The following is a 23366-nucleotide window of genomic DNA, read 5'->3' on the forward strand; positions in this document are numbered from 1 at the left end:
GATAAAATGCTATCAAACAGCTTTGCATGTTACAGAGAAATCGTTCATGAAAGGAAAAGTGCATTTGTGTGGCAAATTTTATTTTTGGTCTTTTTTGTTTTAAATCATGTTTTAGTTATTTTATTGTTAATTTATTTGAGAAGCAGAGAGACAGAAACAGATAAGGAGAGGGTGAGAGACAGAAGGGGAAGAGAGAGAGAGAGGAGGGAGGAAGGGAGGGAGGGAGGGAGAGAGGGAGAGAGGGAGAGAGGGAGCTGTCACTCACTGGTTTATTTTCCAAATGCCCAGAAGCCAGGAACTCAATCCAAGTGTCCCACAGAGGTAGCAGGGACTCAAGTACTCAAGCCACAACCTGTTGCCTCCCAGGATGTACTTTAACAGGAAGCTGCTATCAGAAGTAGGACCGGGATTTTGAACCCAGCACTCTGATATGGGATGCAGGTATCCCAAGGAGCAGCTTAACTGCTGTGCTAAACACCCACACATGTTCTGGTCTAGACTATGTGGATCATTGTTAACAACATATGATAGCTTTATTTAAATCTTCATTAGTTCTAACAAGTATATGGTACTCTGAACTCAAAACATCTCTCAAAGGAAGAGTTTATTAGATTATCCTTGAAGTGGAGGAAATCAGTGTAACTGTTAAAGACACAATTCTTTTTGGTTCTTACAGGTGAGGATTGAGCTCATTCAATTGTTTTGTTCTGTTTCACAAACAGCATTACAGCATGAGCTAGAGACAATTATAAGGTTACTATTCATTGAAAATGTTTTTTCTGACATTATAGAATTTGGGGGGATGTTTTAAAACTTCTAAAGAATTTATCACTAGAGACTCTTCTATAGGAGCATCCAAACTAGACATTTGGTTGTTGGGCAGCATAATACAGGAAATTTTAATGCTATATGCAAACATTTGTCAATATTAATTCTATTAGCTAGGGGTCAGCACTGTGGTGTAGCAGGCAAAGCCGCTGCCTGTAGCACCGGCATCCCATATGGGCACTGGTTTGAGACCCAGTTGCTCTACTTCCTATCCAGCTGTCTGCTATGGCCTGGGAAAGCAGTAGAAGATGGTCCAAGTCCTTGGGCCCCTGAACCCGTGTGGGAGACCCAGAAGAAGCTCCTGACTCCTGGCTTCAGATTGGCATAGCTCCAGCCATTGCAGCCATCTGAAGAGTGAATCAGCAGGTGAAAGACATCTCTCTTTCTCTGTCTGCCTCTGCCTCTATGTAACTCTGCCTTCCAAATAAATAATCTTTTAAAAATTTCTATTAGCTTAAAAATAGAAAAATATGACTACTGCTACTACTATCTACAATTTGTTCAGTCCTATTATATGCCAGATATTAACCTACTATTGAAAGATAGCTAGCTGGCACTTCGGCTCAATAGGCTAATCCTCCACCTTGCGGCACCGGCACACCGGGTTCTAGTCCTAGTTGGGGCGCCGGATTCTGTCCTGGTTGCCCCTCTTCCAGGCCAGCTCTCTGCTATGGCCCGGGAGTGCAGTGGAGGATGGCCCAAGTGCTTGGGCCCTGCACCTGCATGGGAGACCGGGAGAAGCACCTGGCTCCTGGCTTCAGATCAGCACAATGTGCCGGCCGCAGCGTGCCAGCCATGGTGGCCAATGGAGGGTGAACCAACGGCAAAAAGGGAGACCTTTCTCTGTCTCTCTCTCTCACTATCCACTCTGCCTGTCAAAAAAAAAAAAAAAAAAAAGAAAAAAAAAAGAAAAAAAAGATAGCTAGTACTATACTCCAATTCCAGAAAAGGAAACTGAGGCATAGAGAGGTTTTGGGACTTGCTTATTGCCAGAGAGCTGGATTAGTAGGAAGCCAGAATTCTGGTCTATGTCTTTCTAAGCTCCTATTTGTGGAACTGTGGTCATTTTTAGGGATCTATTAATGTTACAAATGATTTTCTGCTCATGCAGCCAAGAATTTCTATTTTAAGGTCTCTTCATCTGAAGTCTCCATGATTAGTATTTTTGATGTCTTGGGTTTTGGTCTAGGGGTTAAGATTCCAGTTAAGATGTCTGTGTCTCTATCAGAGTGTCTGGGTTTGAAACCCTGCTCTACTCCTGACTCAAGTTTCCTGCTACTGCAGTCCCTGGACGACCACAGTGATAGCTCAAGTGATTGGATTCCTGTCACGCACTGAAAGACCTGAACTGAGTTCCTGGCTCATGGCTGCTGCTCTGCCCAGCATCAGCTGTTGTGGGTATTTTGGAAGTGAATGAGTGGAGGAAGTTCTGTTTGTTTGCCTCTCTGTGCCTCTCAAGTAATTTTTAAAAAAATTATATACAGAAATAAATAGTCTCTAACTGCTTTATTTACATAGACTTTTTTTTTGGCATAAGACTTCATGGGGTAATGGAGATATAGAAGTAGCTACCAATGCAAGGACCAGGAAAGGGTCACCTACGAGAGCCTCCAGAAAGCCTTCTCTGAGGCTGGACTTGTAGGCTGTCCCGAAGTGAGAGGAAGAGGGGCCAGGCGATATCCGAGTTTGAGAACCACTGTAACAGGTTAATCACTGTGACCACTGGGGACATGAGCCAGAATTATCAAGAATGCTTCAACAATGACACCCTCCCTCCTTGTATAAAGTATGCAAAACTTTCATCTCTGAGGCCAGCGCTACGGCACATGTGGTAGGCTAAACCTCTGCCTGCAGCACTGGCATTCCATATGGGCACTGGTTCGTGTCCCAGATACTCCTCTTCCAATCCAGCTCTCTGCTTGTGGCCTGGGAAAGCAGTACAGGACGGCCCAAGGGCTTGGGTCCCTGAACACACGTGAGAGACCTGGAAGAAACTTGTGGCTCTTGGTTTCAGTCTGCCCAGCTCTGGCCGTTGCAGCCATCTGGGGAGTGAACCAGCGGATGAAAGGTCTCTCTCTCTGTCTCTTCCTCTCTCTGTCTGTAACTCTGTCTCTCAAATAAATAAATAATTCTTAAAAAAAAAAAAGCTAGTGTAATCTCCTAGGAAATAGTTACCAGCTTCCAGATAGTGTAGTCACCAGCCCCCTGAGACTTTAGAAGAAACTAATAGGTAAACAAGCCTTCTAGGAGTGGTCTTGGGTCCACTGTGAACTAAGAGGAAAATCGATAATCTAGAACACAAAATAACTCTCATATGTCACAGAAAGACAGCTAATAGCCAGACACTCAGGGAGACCAAGTTTCCACTTTTAAAAAAAAAGGCAATTCCAGAAAATCTAAAACTTGAAAGAACTATAAAAACTTCACTTCCTAATGTATAATAGGTAAATTGACATGTTTCTAGAGGCAATAAATATTTAAATGAGTGTGTAGTATTAGTTTATAATTGTATTTTAATGCCAAACATTATTCATGAAATTTAAACTAATTTCTTGATATCTCATTTTTTCAGCTCTAGAGAAATGTAAAACTCTCTACCTAACAAGCAAGTTTAGAAGTCAGATGATCCATTAATTGTGATAATGGGAAGGGGTGTCTTGTGGAGAGATGGACTTGGACAGTGGGAAGACAATAAAAGGTTTAATGTTTTAAGCCAAGAAAGTACTTTTGAAGACGCTTCCTCAATTTAAAAGGGACTTTTTATCCAAATATGGTATCCAAATAACCATTTGTCCCTCTTTTGTTTTTTCATGGCAATTTTATTGAGGAATAATTCACATAATATAAGATTATCTTTTTATAGTGTATAATTCAGTGATTTTTATATATTTGTAGAATTGTGAATCTATCACACTAATTCCAGGGCATTTGCAACATCTTGGAGAGGATGTTCATACTCACTGGTAGTCACTTCCCATTCTCCTCTCCCCTAAGACACTGGGAACCACTAATACACTTTTCTCTATCTGAATTTGCCTATTCTAGACATCTCAAATCAATGAGATCATACAACATGTGGCCTTTTGTATATGGCTTCATTTTTTTTAAAGTCATAATTTTTAAAACATTATTTATTCAGTTGAAATGTAGAATGACAGAAAGATGGGGAGAGAGAGAGAGAGAGAGAGAGAGAGAGAGAGAGAAATATCTTCCATCTGCTGGTTCACTCCCCACATGGTTCCAACAGCCAGGTCTGGGCCAGGCTAAAACCACAAGTCAGGAACCCCTTCTGAATTTCTCATGTGAGTGGCAGAAACCCAAGTCCTTGAGTCATTATTGCTGCCTTTCCAGACATATTAGCAGGGAGATGGATGGGAAGTGGAGCAGCTAGGGCTCCAACAGGCACTCAGATATGTGACCCCAGCATCATAAGCAGTGACCTAACCCACTGCATCACAACGCTGGCCCCTGGTTTCTTTCGTTAGCATGATGTTTTCAAGGGACCATTTCTCTTTTGCAATTATCTTCCCTGCAGAGATTTCCAAGATGTTCCTGCCATGCTCATGACCCTTTGTACTCTCATGTGTATGCTTCTATAAGCCAGGCTGGAATCACTCATGCCAAGTCTCTCAGCCCTTCCCTGCCAACTGAACTTCTGACCTCTGACATACCGATTCTGGGACCCTGACTACTTACTTCAGTGTACAGAGAAAGCCCCAGTCAGATGGCAGTTCATTCAGCTGACCTCAGAAAGTCTATGGGAATGCATCTATCCTCTACTTCTTGTGGTTTTTCAAGAAATATAAAGATGCAAAAATCCTCAATAAAATTCTCGCCAATAGAATGCAACAACACATCAGAAAGATCATCCACCAAGACCAAGTGGGATTTATCCCTGGTATGCAGGGATGGTTTAATGTGCGCAAAACAATCAATGTGATACACCACATTAACAGACTGCAGAAGAAAAACCATATGATTATCTCAATAGACGCCGAGAAAGCATTTGATAAAATACAACACCCGTTCATGATGAGAACTCTAAGCAAACTGGATTTGGAAGGAACATTCCTCAATACAATCAAAGCAATCTATGAAAAACCCACAGCCAACATCCTATTGAATGGGGAAAAGTTGGAAGCATTTCCACTGATATCTGGTACCAGACAGGGATGCCCACTCTCACCACTGCTATTCAATGTAGTTCTGGAAGTTCTAGCCAGAGCTATTAGGCAAGAAAAAGAAATTAAAGGGATACAAATTGGGAAGGAAGAACTCAAACTATCCCTCTTTGCAGATGATATGATTCTTTACTTAGGGGACCCAAAGAACTCTACTAAGAGACTATTGGAACTCATAGAAGATTTTGGCAAAGTAGCAGAATATAAATCAATGCACAAAAATCAACAGCCTTTGTATACACAGACAATGCCATAGCTGAGAAAGAACTTCTAAGATCAATCCCATTCACAATAGCTACAAAAACAATCAAATACCTTGGAATAAACTTAACCAAGGACGTTAAAGATCTCTACGATGAAAATTACAAAACCGTAAAGAAAGAAATAGAAGAGGATACCAAGAAATGGAAAAATCTTCCATGCTCATGGATTGGAAGAATCAATATCATCAAAATGTCCATTCTCCCAAAAGCAATTTATAGATTCAATGCAATACCAATCAAGATACCGAAGACCTTCTTCTCAGATCTGGAAAAAATGGTGCTGAAATTCATATGGAGGCACAAGAGACCTCGAATAGCTAAAGCAATCTTGTACAACACAAACAAAGCTGGAGGCATCACAATACCAGATTTCAGGACATACTACAGGGCAGTTGTAATCAAAACAGCATGGTACTGGTACAGAAACAGATGGATAGACCAATGGAACAGAATTGAAACACCAGAAATCAACCCAAACATCTACAGCCAACTTATATTTGATCAAGGATCTAAAACCAATTCCTGGAGCAAGGACAGTCTATTCAATAAATGGTGCTGGGAAAACTGATTTCCACGTGCAGAAGCATGAAGCAAGACCCCTACCTTTCACCTTACACAAAAATCCACTCAACATGGATTAAAGACCTAAATCTACAACCTGACACCATCAAGTTATTAGAGAACATTGGAGAAACCCTTCAAGATATTGCCACAGGCAAAGAATTTCTGGAAAAGACCCGGGAGGCACAGGCAGTCAAAGCCAAATCAACTATTGGGATTGCATCAAATTGAGAAGTTTCTGTACTGCAAAAGAAAAAGTCAGGAAAGTGAAGAGACAACCGACAGAATGGGAAAAAATATTTGCAAACTATGCAACAGATAAAGGGTTAATAACCAGAATCTACAAAGAGATCAAGAAACTCCACAACAACAAAACAAACAACCCACTTAAGAGATGGGCCAAGGACCTCAATAGACATTTTTCAAAAGAGGAAATCCAAATGGTCAACAGGCACATGAAAAAATGTTCAAGGTCATTAGCAATCAGGGAAATGCAAATCAAAACCACAATGAGGTTTCACCTCACCCCGGTTAGAATGGCTCACATACAGAAATCTACCAACAACAGATGCTGGCAAGGATGTGGGGAAAAAGGGACACTAACCCGCTGTTGGTGGGAATGCAAACCGGTCAAGCCACTATGGAAGTCAGTCTGGAGATTCCTCAGAAACCTGAATATAACCCTACCGTTCGACCCAGCCATCCCACTCCTTGGAATTTACCCAAAGGAAATTAAATTGGCAAACAAAAAAGCGGTCTGCACCCTAATGTTTATAGCAGCACAATTCACAATAGCCAAGACCTGGAACCAACCTAAATGCCCATCACTGGTAGACTGGATAAAGAAATTATGGGATATGTACTCTTTAGAATACTATACAGCAGTAAGAAACAACGAAATCCAGTCATTTGCAACAAAATGGAGGAATCTGGAACACATCATGCTGAGTGAAATAAGCCAGTCCCAAAGGGACAAATACCATATGTTTTCCCTGGTCGGTGACAACTGACTGAACACCAAAAAGGAAACCTGTTGAAGTGAAATGGACACTATGAGAAACGGTGACTTGATCAGCATAGGCCTGACTGTTAAAGAACAACTTAACACATTATCCCTCTTAGTAGTTTTTTTTGTCTGTTCTACTTAATATGACTGGTTTAATTCTGTAATTAATACACAGTTATTCTTAAGTGTTGAAAATTAACTGAAATGTGATCCCTGTTAAACATAAGAGTAGGAATAAGAGAGGGAAGAGATGTACAATTTGGGACATGCTCAGGCTGACTTGCCCCAAATGGTAGAGTTAGAAACATACCAGGGGACTCCAATTTAATCCCATCAAGGTGGCATGTACCAATGCCATCTCACTAGTCCCAGTGATCAATTTCAGTTCACAATTGATCATAATGAAAGGACTAAGAGTCAAAGGAAGCACATAAACAAGTCTAGTACCTGCTAATACTAACCGATAGAATAAATAAAGGGGAGAGTGATCCAACATGGGAAGCGAGATACTCAGCAGACTCATAGAATGGCGGATGTCCTAAACAGCACTCTGGCCTCAGAATCAGCCCTTAAGGCACGTGGATCTGGCTGAAAAGCCCATGAGAGTATTTCAGGCATGGAAAGCCAAGACACTCTGGCAAAAAAAAAAAAAAAAGAAAAAGAAAAAAAAAAAGAAAAAAACCTAAATGAAAGATCTCTGTGAGTGAGATCCCAGTGGAAAGAACAGGTCTTCAAAGAAGAAGGTACCTTTCTCTGAAGGGAGGAGAGAACCTCCACTTTGACTATGACCTTGTCTAAACAAGATAAGAGTCGGAGAACTCAAGGGGCTTCCATAGCCTTGGAAACTCATGACTGGTGCATAGGGAGATTACTGATGCCATAAGCAGGAGTGTCAATTGGTAAAGTCAACAACAGGAGTCACTGTGCACTTACTCCTCATGTAGGATCTCTGTCCTTAATGTGCTGTATATTGAGACTTAATGCTATAACGAGTACTCAAACATTATATTTCACTTTGTGTTTCTATGGGGGTGCAAACTGTTGAAATCTTTACTTAATGTATACTAAACTGATCTTCTGTAAAAAAAAAAAAAAGAAATTATCAATTCCCAACTTGACTGTCACTGGGATTAAACATGACAATAGGTCTGATCTGATTTCATCATCATTTAAAAAATCATCTATTATTTTTCACTTTATGTTTGTGTGGGAGCAAACTGTTGAAATCTTTACTTAATGTATGCTAAACTGATCTTCTGTATATAAAGAGAATCGAAAATGAATCCTCATGTGAATGGAAGGGGAGAGGGAGTGGGAAAGGGGAGGGATGCGGGTGGGAGGGACGTTATGGGGGGGAAAACATTGTAATCCATAAGCCGTACTTTGGAAATTTATATTCATTAAATAAAAGTTAAAAAAATATAAAAAAATTATCTGTAATCATAATTACCAAAGAAAGTTCTCTGTAACAGATTATGGTATATCTGATCCCACTTTTCCAACCAGATGATTATACTTTGGTTTATAGGTTTAACAAGGTATAACACTACATACATATGACTCCTTTAAGTGAATAAAACATTGTACACAGCTTATAAGTCAAGATAACTGATGAAGCTAAAAAGTAAATATGTACACAAATACACAGAGGGAATATGGTATATATATATGTGTGTGTGTATATATTAGAAATGAATATGTTCACCCAATTGCTTTATAGTTAACCTATCTCACCTCCAGAAATAAGAATGATCCTTCTGTTTTCTACTATTTATGTGTTTCTTCAAGTATGTCAAGTATTATTTACTTTTCATGTTTATTCCTTTTAATCCAACAAACTAGCTTTCATTTTGTTTCTATTTTAAAATTATGATAATTCTAAAGCAAATTTCAAAAGAAAAAATCCTTAACCTCTATACACTCATAACACTGTTGCTATTTTTCTATTAATTTGTATTTCTTGTTTCTGGAAATCATTTTAAAAATTAATTAATTGTCTCAAATGTCTCAATAATGCATGTTCTGCTGTATTTTTGCAGGAAAATTCAGAGACCCCCTCCCCCAAAAAAAAGTCTCCTTCAGATAGTAGATGTAAAAGAGGTATTTTCTTTTTATAGTTCCTTCCTTCCTTCCTCCCTCCTTCCCTCTCTCCCTCCCTTTCTTCCTTCCTTCCTTCAATCCTTTCATCAATCTATCCTTCTTTCAATTAGCTTATTTATTTGAAAGGTAGGGTTACAGAGAGAGGAGAGACACAAAGAAAGATATCCTCCATTTCCTTGTTCACTCCCCAAATGGCTGCAATGGCCAGGGCTGGGCCAGATTGAAGCCAGGAGCCAGGAGCTCCATTTGGCTCTCACAGTGGGTACAGGGGCCAAGCACGTGGACTATCTTCCACTGCTCTCTCAGGTGCATTATCATGAAGCTGGACTGAAATGTAGCAGGCAAGATCTGAAATGATATCATTATGAGGTGCTGGTGTTGCAGGCAGCAGCTTCACCCACTGTGCCACAACACTAGCCCTTGTATTTTCCTTATAAGTTAGAGCCTACAAACACAGGAATCTGGTAAACTGTAATTCACATGATTACCACAGAACTTTTCATAACAGGCCTGCTGACTTCATCAGAGCATACAAGTACAAGGGCAAAAGAGAATGCTATCAAGGAAGAACAGGCTCCCTTTTTACTTTTCTACATACCCATATCTTTAACATAGTTTTTCATAGCTATAACATTCATTTCTGTGCTTTTTTTTCCATTAAACCTAATTAGTTTATTCCATATATAATGGAATTACTTTTAAAGTCTTGCACAATTTTTCATATATATATATACATATACATATATATGTATATATTGAAATATGTAACTTTTATTTATCTTTTTCTCAAAGAAACCTTTTATTTAAGGAGTACAAATTTTATAGCTACAATTTTAGGAATTAGTGATTCTTCCCACCATATTCACCCTCCCACACCCACTCCTATCCCACCTCCTCCTCTTTCTCCCATTCCCAGTCCCATTCTCCATTAACAGAATTTTCAATTAACAGAAGATCAACTCTATACTAAGTAAAGATTTCAACAATTCACACACACACACACACACACACACAAAATGTTTGAGAACAAGTTTTATAGGTAATTCTCATAATAAACTCCTTGAGGACAGAAGTCCTACATGGGAAGTAAGTGCACAGTGACTCCTGTTGTCAGTTTAACAATTAACACTCTTATGTATGATGTCAGTGATCACCAGAGGCTCCTGACATGAGCTGCCAAGGCTATGGAAGCCTTTTGAATCCACAATCTCCATTAGTATTTAGACAAGGCCATAAGCAAAGTGGAAGTTCTCTTCTCCCTTCAGAGAAAACTATATCCTTTTTTGATGGCCACTTCTTTCTACTGGGGTGTCTCTCACTGTGATTCTTCATGTAGGACATTTTTTGCCACAGTATCTTGGCTTTCCATGCCTGAAATGCTCTCATGGGCTTTTCAGCTGTCGCTCCCCCTCTTCGTGGAGGAACGACACAGGACCCTGTGCTGTTCTTTCATCTGCTCGGCCCTCCCCGGGTTTGCTGCTGGTTCTTCCCGGGTTGGCTACTATCCCTTCCACCTCCGTGGAAGGGCAGTTCCCCCTGGCCACATTCCCCACTTCCGCAGGGGAGTGGCACACCGCCGGCCGGCTCTCTCGGGGGCTGCACAGGTGTTCCCCTTAGACGTTCCCCTTAGATGTTCCTCTTAGATGTTCCTGGTGCATGCCGTCTCTCTCCTCCTTTATAGTCCTCCTCCGCCAATCCCAACTCGGCTGCCCACACGCCGAGTACGCTGCTCTCCTCCAATCAGGAGCAAGTCCTACAGTTTATTGGCTGAACTGGAGGCAGCTGTGTAGAAGCTGTTTTCTTCTCTCCCAGCGCCATATTGTGGGAGAGCAGATGCATAGAATAAGTCTTAATTCCAGTAACTTAGTCTAGTCCGAGTTGCTCCCCACATCAGCCAGACAGGAATGCCTTAAAGGTTGATTCTGAGGACAGAGTGCTATTTAAAGTGATTATCATTCTATGAGTCTGCTGTGTGGACTGCTTCCTATGTTGGAACAGTATCTCCTTTTTAATTCTCTCTATTGTTATTACCAGACACTTGATCTTATTTATATGATCCCTTTAACACTTAATCCTATCTATATAACCATTTTTAACACTTAATATGATCATTTTAACACTTAGATGGCATTTTTACCACCAAGCTTAATGGGATTTGGGGTCCCATGGCAAGTTTTTAAACTGCACCCTTAAAAGCAGCACTGCAGCTCACTAGGCTAATCCTCCGCCTGCAGCGCTGGCACCCTGGGTTCTAGTCCCAGTCAGGGCACTGGATTCTGTCCCGGTTGTTCCTTTTCCAGTCCAGCTCTCTGCTATGGCCTGGGAGTGCAGTGGAGGATGGCCTAGGTCCTTGGGCCCTGCACCCGCATGGAAGACCAGGAGGAAGCACCTGGCTCCTGGCTTCAGACTGGCACAGCACGTTGGCCGCAACACACCAGCCGTAGCGGCCACTTGGGGGTTGAACCAACAGAAAAAGGAAGACCTTTCTCTCTCTCTCTCTCTCTCTCTCTCTCTCTCTCTCTCTCTAACTCTGCCTGTCAAAAAAAGTAAGTCTTTAGTCACTGTGTAAAGAAATGACCTAAATGAAAGATCTCTGTGAGTGAGATCTTGGTGGAAAGGAGGGGCCATCAAAGAAGGAGGTACTTTTCTCTGAAGGTAGGAGAGAACTTCCACTTTGATTATGGCCTTGTCTAAATAAGGTCAGAGTTTGTGAACTGAAGAGGCTTCCATAGCGTTGGCAGCTCAGAACAAGAGCCTCAGGTGATTCTGATGTCATAAATAAGAGTGTCAATTGTTAAATTAACAATAAGAGTCACTGTGCACTTACTCCCCATGTAGGACTTCTGTCCTTAATGTGTTGTACTATGAGAATTAACAGTAAAACTAATATTCAAACAGTACTTTATACTTTGTGTATCTGTGTGGGTGCAATCTGTTGAAATCTTTACTCAGTATACACTTGATCTTCTGTTTATAAAGATAATTAAAAATGAACCTTAATGAAGAATGGAATGAGAGAGGGAGTAGAAGATGGGATGGTTTGTGAGTGGGAAGGTGGTTATGGAAGCAGAACTACTATACTCCAAAAGTTGTATTTTTGATATTTATATTTATTAAGTAAAAGTTTTCTATTAAAAAATGAAAAATAAATAAATTGAATGCTTTAAAAAAAGAAAAAAGAAGCAAGTCTGTATTAATGTATGCAGAACTATACAGCTTTACAGTTATAAACTTCCTTCTACCTTTCTTATTCCCACTCTTATTTTTTACTGAGATCAATTTCAATTGACTTTATATACATATGATTAACTCTATGTTAAGTAAACAGTTCAACAAATAGTATTAAGAGGAGAAAAAAACTATTCCTCAACAGTTGAGACAAAGGCTGTTCAACTTATTGCTTCTTAAAGTATCAATTTCATTCCATAGAATTTCTTTTAGGTGCTCTATTAGTTATCACAGATCAGGGAGAACATATGATATTTGTCCCTTTGGGACTGGCTTATTTCACTAAGTATGATGTTTTCCAGAGTCATCCATTTTGTTGCAAATGACAAGATTTCATTTTTTTTACTGCTTTGTAGTATTCCCTAATGTACATATCCCATAGTTTCTTTACCCAGTCTGTGGTTGACGGACATTTAGGTTGATTCCATGTCTTAGCTATTAAACTTGGATTCCCCAGAAATGTCTCTCACCAGGTAGCCAGGGAGCCCTGAGCATGTGGAGTCTCCTACAGTGACTGCCCAAAGTCTCACTCATACCCTGAGTCCTCCCACACAGCCTCAGTGTTTTCACAGTCCCAGCACACAAGCTTCCCACAGCCATGAGTACCCAGACCCCTGTCTGTTCTCCCCACCAGACTCAGGAGTCTCTGTATGGCTGGTGGCTGGGAACAGACGCAAGCTGGTGCAGCTGTTATGTATGTCCAAAATGGGTCCTGCTATCAGCTTGTTACAGGACACCACTGCAGGATGAATGGGGAGAGAGAAACGTGCCCCCCACTTTGTTTTTTTCTTCTCTAGTTTGGCAGGTACACTATCCCCCATAGGGTTCCAAGCTGGATTCCCTCTAGGCTCTTCTTGCAGCTTTTTGCCATCAGCTTGAGCTGCTAGAGTCTGGTCTCACCTCACTTTCCAATGCTGGTGCAGAGGCTCTTGGCTGCTGGGGTCCTGAGTTGTGCGCATCCATGCCCTCCACATATATCTACTGTGTCCCTCTAATACACGTAGTTTCCTCTGCCTCCCTAACTCTTCCCTGAGACTACACTCTTTCCAATTTTTTAAAACTATCTTATCCTAGACTTGTTCTATATTTTATGTAGTATTTTACTTAAAAATTCTCCACTGCTTAGCAATATGGTTGTTTTAATTTTTCCAAAAGTATAATTTGGGTAAAGGGGAGTTTTGAGTCTACCTGGGATAAGAGATACAAGGGACTTTGGGCATGAGTAGGATTCCACACACTGAGTCTAAGAGTGTCCATCAAATAAGGGGAGATTATCTTGTTCCAGTTTAAGGCCTGGGGGTTTTAGGAGAGAAGGTCTTGGGGAATTCAATGATCTCCCTGATGTTAGCAGAAATTGAGCTATTTGGGGCACTCTTTATATCACGAGACTGCATTAGACGAAAGTACTCACACAATCAGCCTTCACTGTCATCATCTTTCCAAAGAATTTCTTATTGATTCCTCCCTAGAAACAGCCACAAGCTTGGGTTGACCAGATGGCTGTCTAATGGTCATGTATAAGCCATTCTTCCTAAAGCCTGCTGGAAGAGCTGGTCCATCTACAGGGTCAAGCCCTTTCAACTGGGAAAGAAGCATCATGATTCTCAGAAAAGTTGTTGGAAGCAGCACCACTAGTACAGATGGGACAGGAGCAGAGTCAGAAACAGTATTTCTTCCCTGAAGTCAATTCTCTCTTTCCAGCTCCGCCTAAATTCAGCTCTTCCTTCTAAGTTCTCTAATTTAATGCAGGCTCCATCATCTACTCATCATTAAAATCACATGCCTAGATTTCAGAGACTACCACATGGCTTGAATTCTGCTGAAGGAATGCTTGGCCAGACTGAAAGTTGATCGGAAAAGTTATGTTAACAATGGCAAAGATCATTTGACATGATGCTGATGCAGCTAAGGAAATGTTATGGGATCTGTTTAACAGCAAGTGGAATGTTCATTCCAGTTAATAATGAGCCCCCCTCAAGTTTCCTCCCCATTGTGCTGTTCTCGTAATGCTCGCTTCCAAACAAACAAGTCTTTCCTCTAAACCCTGAAACTCCCCATTGTTCCCTATTTCACTATGTTGAAACTTCCTCATTATGAAATCCTGTTCTCACAAAACTGCACGTTTTATGATTAATCGATCATGTCACTATTGATAATAAATACTTGATTATTTGATAATAAATACCAGACCTCTTGGCCTCTGCTTCTACCTCCACCTTTGGCAGTGGACAGAGTGTCCCCTGTTTTTCTCACATTAAAATCTCTAATCTGAGTCTGCTTCCTTAACCTATGAGACGTCATTCCTCTTTTGTTTACCCCGACACCCACAGTGCTGGACGCAGCAGGTCTTGCTGATTCTGACTAAATATTTCCAGATTCCCAGAGGAATATTTTCATAACAGAGAGCCTAACCCATGACCAAATATTAGCAAGTGGTCAAAGAAATTAATGAATAAGTAAATTAATGATAAAAAATTTCTACATGAAGATGGAAAACTTTAGATATTTATGAGTATATTTAGTACTAGACACTTTCATGTAGATTAAGCTTCAATTAAAATAATTATGACAAATTACAGTTAGCTTCAGAATGTTTATATGTGGCACATAGGAAGAGTAAAATAGGACTGGTGATATCTACAACTTCCAGTAATGATTTGGTTTTTTGTTTGTTTGTTTGTTTGTTTGTTTCTGTCTGAAAACAAGATTCAAATTTTTAGAGCTCCTGTAAAATATTCTGGTCTGGTTTGTCTAACAAATATCAAAGGGAAAAAGAAAAGAAGGTGAAACTACAGAGAACCGAGCGGACTTCAGAGACATAATAAGCAAATGTAAGAAGAGGGTCTTGTTCCTGATGTGAACAACAAAGGGTTGAAAAAAATGAGACAAATAAGGAAATCAATCTAATTTCTGACTCAATATTTTATAGTATTAAAGAACTGATGTTATTTTTCAGGTGTGATCATGGAGCTGAAAAAAAGGGTCCTTGAAGGCCAGTATTGTCGTGCAATGGGCTAAGCCGCTGTGGGGGATGCTTGCATTCCATATTGGTGTGCCAGTTTGAGTCTCGCCTACTCCACTTCTGATCCACTTCCTGTTATTGTGCCTGGGAAGCAGTAGCCCGTGGCTCGAATAATAGAGTCCTTGCTCCTACATGAGAGATCTATATGGAGTTCCTGGCTCCTGGCCAGAGGTTGGTCCAGCCTCAGCTGTTATGGCCATTTGAGGAGTAAACCAGTGGATGAAAGATCTCTCTCTCTTTCTCTCTGTTACTCTGCTTTTCAAATAAATAAATCTTTTTTTTAAAAAAAATCCTTATATTTCATGGAAATATAATGAAGTACTAACAAATCATTCGAGATCATGTCTAGGATTTGCTTTAAAATGGAGATCTGTAATTGATGCACAGTTATTCTTAAGTGTTGAAAATTAACTGAAATGTGATCCCTATTGAACATGGTGGTGGGAATGGGAGAGGGAAGAGATGTATAATTTGGGACATGCTCAGGCTGACTTGCCCCAAGTGGTGGAGTTGGAAGCATACCAGGGGATTCCAATTCAATCCCATCGAGGTGGCATGTACCAATGCCATCTCACTGTTCCAGGTGATCAGTTTCAGTTCACAGTTGGTCATGGTGGAGGGACTGGGAGTCAAAGGGAGCACATAAACAAGTCTAGTACCTGCTAACGCTAACCGATGGAGTAAATAAAGGGGAGAGTGATCCAACATGGGAAGTGAGATACTCAGCAGACTCATAGAATGGCAGATGTCCTAAATAGCACTCTGGCCTCAGAATCAGCCCTAAAGGCATTCGGAGCTGGCTGAAAAGCTCATGAGAGTATTTCAGGCATGGAAAGCCAAGACACTCTGGCAAAAGATCTCTGCGAGTGAGATCCCAGTGGAAAGAACAGGTCATCAAAGAAGGAGGTACCTTTCTCTGAAGGGAGGAGAGAACCTCCACTTTGACTATGACCTTGTCTAAACAAGATAAGAGTCGGAGAACTCAGAGGGCTTCCATAGCCTTGGAAACTCATGACTGGAGCATAGGGAGATTACTGATGCCATAGACAGGAGTGTCAATTGGTAAAGTCAACAACAGGAGTCACTGTGCACTTACTCCTCATGTAGGATCTCTGTCCTTAATGTGCTGTACATTGAGATTTAATGCTATAACGAGTACTCAAACAATATATTTCACTTTGTGCTTCTATGGGGGTGCAAACTGTTGAAATCCTTACTTAATGCATACTAAACTGATCCTCTGTAAAAAAAAAAAAAAAAAAAAAAAAAAGAAATTATCAATTCCCAACTTGACTCTCACTGGGATTAAACATGACAATAGGTCTGCTCTGATTTCATCATCATTTAAAAAAAAATCATCTATTATTTTTCACTTTATGTTTCTGTGTGGGAGCAAACTGTTGAAATCCATACTTGATGTATACTAAGCTGATCTTCTGTATATTAAGATAATCGAAAATGAATCTTGATGTGAATGGAAGGGGAGAGGGAGTGGGAAAGGGGAGGGTTGTGGGTGGGAGGGACGGTATGGGGGGGAAGCCATTGTAATCCATAAGTCGTACTTTGGAAATTTATATGCATTAAATAAAAGTTAAAAAAAAAAAAGAAAACTAGCTTAGGCTGCCCTTGACCTGACCACACATGTCCTCCTCCATCTGGAGACCCTTTCTCCACCACATGCCTACATTCTGTACTGTTTCCACTTCAGCTCCTGGCAATAACTACTCAGTTACTAATTCAGAGGTAGCAGGAGCTTGGGGCCAGATCTAGACTCTTTTCTATAGTTGGATCTGATAGCCTATGTTACTCTGTACCACACAAAAGATACCATACATGCATTTAACAGGCTTAATTTAGCTTAGTGGATTTCCAAAGTTTTCTCACTGTCAATAAACCTGTTCTCAAGTAAAATCTTGCATAAAACTTCTATAAATAAACATGAGAATGGAGCACCTCTTAACTGATGAGCACTGCTCAGCCCATCCCAGCTCTGTGAGTAAACCTCAGTACTCAATGGTTCTGCAGAAGAGAATGTGAAAAACCACACATCTACGGGACCATCTTTGGCTGGTTTTTATGAGACAAAGGGCATGTTCTAAGTTCTCTCATATTCTATTAATAAACTAATCGATCCTCCTTTCATTATTTTCCAATCTATAGGCACATTGATCAAATCACTTTGGATAGTTTGATGAGCAAATCATATTCACCAGGGGTCCAGGGTCCCAAAACAAACCCAGAGAGTTAAGGGAGAGGGGTAGAAAGACTGGAATGTCCCATTAGATGTGTCCTTGGCATGGTTAACTGAAAGTTTTGAGACCAGCCAAAAAGGCCAGTTTCTAGGTAATAGAAAGCTGGGCTTGAAAAAGGAGGCAAACTGGGAACTAGGGGAGGAAGTAAAGGCAAAGCCAAAAGTCCAAACTTTTGGGTCTGGATCAGAAGAAAGCAAACTAACTTCAGGAGGGATTTCCACAGAGTAAACAGGGCTGGCATGTGGTCTGGATACATAGGGCTCAGTATCATCTCTGATACCTTTCAGAGATGCCAGTCCCAATCCCCTCACAGCCTTCATGTGTGGTTTGGTGTCTCTGAGGTGGCTAGGAGCTCAGATCTTCAGGAATTAGACTACCCATGCAGCAGTTTCCTCAACCCATCTCATCTCTCACTAAACTACCTTCCAGAGTAGTCTGAAACTGTGGCTGTTCCTTAGACTCACCTGGGAGCTTTTGAACTTGGCCAACGTGCAGATGCTATGGTTGTGAACCACTGTTCTCAAAGACGAAGCTCTTTCTTGTGCTCCCAGGGTGGGACCAGGGAGAAGAGAGAGGCGCAGGTACCCTGTAAATTGCTGGGCAAATGGCAGCTTCCTGTCCCTAGTAGCCTCCTTTTCACACATCGTACCACCCCAACCAGGGCAACCATCACTGAGGGGTGGTGTGCGAACTCGAATCCAATTCCAGGAAAGGACCAACATAAAAAAGGGTCCAAATCTGAGCATAAAGACCTGGGTGCAACTCTGGACTTAGGAAATAGAGGAACTATCAGATGAAAACCCTGAGCACATCCCTGGGGAGCAGGTGGGATGAAGAAGTTCCAACAAAGTACAAACCCCAGGGCTGCTAAACAAGGTAAAAGGGAAAGCCAGGCGCATGACTGGCTGCACTGTGGCTTCTGGCAAGGCTGACTCATCTGGCTCAGGGTTTAGGTTGTGTTATGCCCTGACCCACCCACTGAAAACAGCTCCATCGATGCCATTTCCAGCATTGATAACAAGGCCTAATCAGAGAGGTCCCAGCAGGAAAATCATGTAACCTGGATTAATCTGCTTACTATTGCTATGCCAGAATATCTGAGATTGAGTGTTTTCTAAAGAAAAGAGGTTTCTTTTGGCTCACAGTTCTGAAAGCGGGGAAGTTCGAGAGCTGGCATATACCAAAGGCCTCATGCTGCATAACATGGAAGAAGAGAGCAGAAGGACCAAGTGGGCACCTGTAGGAGAGACCAAATATTAATGATAATCTTGCTTTGTTTTTTTTTTAACTTTTATTTAGCAAATATAAATTTCCAAAGTACAGCTTGTAGATTACAGTGGCTTTTCCCCCCCATAACTTCCCTCCTGCCCGCAACCCTCCCAACTCCCGCTCCCTCTCCCATTCCATTCACATCAAGATTCATTTTCAATTATCTTTATATATAGACGATCAATTTAGCATATATTAAGTAAAGATTTCAACAGTTGATAACCTTGCTTTGTAACAACCTTTTCCGGCAGTAATTAGCCCAGTCCCATACGACAGAGAACTCTCTCCCTCCTGCCCTCCCTCCAGACAGCACTTATTTTTAACAAGGGCGCTGTCTTTCATAACCCAAGCACTTCCCTCGGGCTCCAACTTCCAGCACTGCCACACTGAGGAATTAAGCCTCCACATGAGGACGAACCACATTCAAACCATCACACACCCCAAACAGGCAAATGGGGGAAGATTAACAAGAGAGCCGGCTACATAAGACAGGACAGGGCTAAGAAAAATCAGTAAGATGGGGGGCTTCCTGTTTCTAAAGGGTCCAGGGGAGGAAGCAGGAGGCAGGTCCAGACGGCATAGCCCTGGGAAGGAACTCTCAGGTACAGTAGAGGGAACTGGGCAGTTTATAGAGACTGGGCAAGGGCGGAGCCCAGAAAATAAAAGCCCCCACTAACCTCACTGACCTCCAGTATGGCCTAGGAGTGACTAATCCTTCAGTTTGGGTCCCAGATGGGAAGACAGATGTGCATGGAATACATCTGCAGTGTCCCCATACCTGTGATGAGTCACAGAACCACAGATGTGCCTTGGACCCTCAACCGACTTACCACATTAGACAGAAATGGGTATTTGTTGCAAGAATCCAAGGTTGTTGGCTATGCCACGTTGTTCACTGAACGCTCCTTAAGTCTTATCAGAAGCTTGAAAGCAAGGTTGCTGAGTGGGACCGCCGATAGTCAGTCTCTGTGGTCACACAGCAGAGTTGAGGGGGTGGCGAGTGGCTGAGGAGGAAGACACAGAGGCAAGCAGCCCAAGACCAGGGGTCCCTGTCTCTAAGTATCAGCTCTGGGCAGATATTGCTGTCTGAAGGCCTTAGATCTAGCCTGAGGCAGAGCCAGCAGTGTGGTCTCAGGGTAACAGGGTGTTTTCCTAGAAGACTAACGCCCCTTCCTGGAGGAAATTCTTGCGTGCCTCATTCTTCTTTGAATCCTCTGTAATCAACCCTTGTTTGTGGAGATATAACATGCAAGTGCTGAGTATGCACAGAACCCCTAATTTCCACCACACAAATTTCAGAGGATGTATCACACAAGACTGAATAATCTTAAAAATTAATCGAGGGGCCGGTGCAGTGGCACACTAGATTAATCCTCTGCCTGAGGCACCAGCATCCCATATGGGTGCTGGTTTCTAGTCCCGGTTGCTCCTCTTCCAGTCCAGCTCTCTGCTGTGGCCCGGGAGTGCAGTGGAGGCTGGCCCAAGTGCTTGGGCCCTGCACCCGCATGGGAGACCGGGAGGAAGCTCCTGGTTCCTGGCTTCGGATCGGTGCAGCTCTGGCCATTGTGGCCATTTGGGGAATGAACCAACGGAAGGAAGACCTTTCTGTCTCTCTCTCTCTCACTGTCTGTAACTCTACCTGTCAAATAAATAAATAAAAATCTTTTAAAAATTAATTGAAAATGCTTTTCCCTTTTGTAAAATGTTTGTTGAGTGGGGTATGACCTACACAATGTGTTTGCTCCAATAATTCCTATAAATGCTCCATCTTGAGTTTGCAGCCTCAGCTTTTATTCTCTACCAATTCCACAGAAAACAAGATTATCTAAAGGTTGTTCTTTTATTGCAGTAAACAATAGGATCATGGTCTTTTAGGAAAGAAAGATCTATACTTCAGTCTTTAAAGGCTGTATCAGGTATCACTAATTCTCTCCTTCAATTTGCCTTAAAGCTGTAGTAGGGTAATCTGGCCCTTAAAAAGATACTGAAAGAGGAAGTTGTAGAAGAGGCAAAATGAAGAGACTCACAGGTATGTGCACTCAAATAGGCATTTTAATAAGTATGTGTAGCTCTGCTTTTCTGTAATTGCTATGGTTGGGCTTTTCCAGTCAACATACAATAGTGGTCTGTTTCATCTAAGTGGCTTCCCTGAGAAGCCTGAACTTTAACCAACACAAATTTGTACTTGTATTCTCTGTACAAACACTTATATCAATCAGTATTTTCTGAGTGCTTACATGAGTCAATGATTTTCTGAAATATTTTCTAGTAACACGAATTGCTTTCCTGTTCACTAAGCCATGTAAACACAGAGAGCACCTTCTGCCTTCTATCTCCTTTAATCCCACAATAACTCTACAACTTGTGAACATCCCACACTTTACAACATGTAGCTTACCACATGTATTATTTTCACAGCTATGGCTTTGTTTTTTGCAATGCATACAACCAGTCAATCCATCTCATACTTCAGAATATCTTTATTTCTGAGACATAAAAGCATATTTTTCATTTTTAACTTCTCTTTTATGTACCCATCTTGGCTTAACAGTAAGAAACCCAAGAAGTTAATTATCTGCCTGATTGCTTAATGCAGCACTTGCCAAATACTTTTCACCTAGCAGCACATTTAGAAAATGGAAACCTTTGAATAGCCAGGGAAAAGCAGAAGTAGCATCTCCAATCCAGATTGGCTTGGAGTTCTGGCTCCTGTCCACTTATCTATCTTCCATTTCATCACCAGAAGGAAAGCCCCGGATGCTGTGACCGCTGGAAAAAGACCAGGATGGTGAATGAGACAGGAAGCGCTTGATAGTGATAGGCAGACTTAAACAACCAGGATGTACACTCTAGAGCAATAGGTGCTGGTGTTTGAGAGCACGGATTCTGTCACCAGTTCTGAGTTTCTATCTGGCCTCTGTCTTGTCATCACCCTGCAATTTGATTCAATCGTCCAAAAATATTTTTATAAGTACCTATTATATGCCAAGCACTGCTGAAAGTACTTAGATTACATAAAAGAACAACAAAGACTAAGTTGCCATCCTGCAGTGTGGGCGTGTAGCACAGCAGTTAAGCTGCTGCTTGAGACGCCAGCATCCCACATCAGAGTGCCTAACTGAAGCTCCAGCTACTGCACTTCCAGTCTGGCTTCCTGCTAATGTGCACTCTGGGAGGCAGCAGATGATAATCCGAAGAACTTGGATCCCTGCCACCAACCTGGGAGACCTGGATTGAGTTCCAGGCTCCTGGCTTCAAGCCTGGCCCAGCTTGGCTGTTGTGGGCATTTGGGGAGTGAATCAGTAGATGGAAGACCTCTCTCTCTGTCTCTCTGTCTCTGTCTCTCTCTCTCTTTCTCTTTCTCTTTCTCTTTCTCTTTCTCTTTCTCTTTCTCTTTCTCTTTCTCTTTCTCTCTGCCTTTCAAATGGAATGAAAATAAATAAACTTGTTTTAAAATTGCCAGCCCTCATGGAGCTTATATTCTAAGGAGAGGAGATATATTCTAAGGGTGGGAGATAGGAAAAAAGGTAATCATAATAAGTGAATTAGTAATATATAATATATCAGGACATGATAAATACTGTGGAAGTGGGAAAGATTCGAGAAAGTAAGGGAAGCTGAGAATACAGAGAGATGAAAGGGTGAAAGATAACATAGGATGTGACCAAGAGCCTCTTTGACAAGATGTCATTTAAGCAAACTTTCTGGAGGAGATGAGGAGCTACCCATGTAGGTATCTAGGATAAAGAATGTTCTAGGCTGAGGAAAGAGCTGACAAAAAGACCACACAGCAACACTGTGTTTGGGATATTTGAAAAATAGCAGGAGGTCCATTTTGAGTGGGGGGTGGGGTGGGGGCGGGAATAGAGAGATGGGGTTAGCATAAAGAGGTAACTGGGCATGATAGATAGGGCTTTAAGGGTCAATGAGAAGATTTAATTTTTACTCAAAGAGGAGTGGGAAACTAGAATGGGCATTTCATAGAAGAATGGCATTCTTTGAACAGATCCTAAGGGAATGAGGTAGGGGCCGGCATTGTGGTGTAGCAGGTTAAGCCTCCGCCTGTGATGCTGGCATCCCATATGGGTGCCTGGCTGCTCTATTTCTGATGCAGCTCCCAAAAGTATCATTTGAAAACATTTGACCGGTTTAGTTTCAATTGATATGGTTTTGACAATGCAAAAACTTTTTTTTGTTTCATCCCATCTGATTGAAATTAGCAAATCCTGACTGAAACAAAAAAACCAAAGTCATTAATTCAAAATTCACAAGGCTATATATAAAAGAATTATAAGTAATTAATTTCCAAGTGATATTTTTTGTCAGTTTTTAGCATTTGTACTTCAGAGGGAAAGCTTAAAACGTCACTAAGACTTTTGGGACATCTGTATTTCTAAGTACACAAGCTTATCTTTTTTAATCACCACTCATGGCAAAGCAGAGAGAAGACAGCTTCCCAAGATACAGACCCATACACCATGTCGCATGGTGAGAAAATTCCATCTTCCCTTTGCCTCTGGATTGGGTTGCAGGTGCTACTCAGCTCATGTACACATAAGCTGGAGATAGGTAGAGAGAAGCAGGGGTGAGACTTATGGAGACAGCACATGTCGGGGACCACGCAGCATGTGGCCTCTTAGTGGAAAACTACTGAGG

At 41.5% G+C, this 23366-nt stretch overlaps 1 long non-coding RNA gene across 2 annotated transcripts in view; it reads right to left on the reverse strand.

Annotated features, from left to right (window-relative positions):
* The window catches only part of LOC127491074 (uncharacterized), a 189828-nt gene that overhangs the window by 35166 nt on the left and 131296 nt on the right, over window positions 1–23366 (reverse strand). For both annotated transcript variants that reach the window (XR_011379925.1, XR_007919581.2), the window contains exon 2: window positions 18585–18678. This is a non-coding gene — a long non-coding RNA (uncharacterized lncRNA). The remainder of the gene's footprint in view (window positions 1–18584; window positions 18679–23366) is intronic.

This window comes from Oryctolagus cuniculus, chromosome 1 (assembly GCF_964237555.1).
Source record: "Oryctolagus cuniculus chromosome 1, mOryCun1.1, whole genome shotgun sequence".
NCBI lineage: Eukaryota > Metazoa > Chordata > Mammalia > Lagomorpha > Leporidae > Oryctolagus > Oryctolagus cuniculus.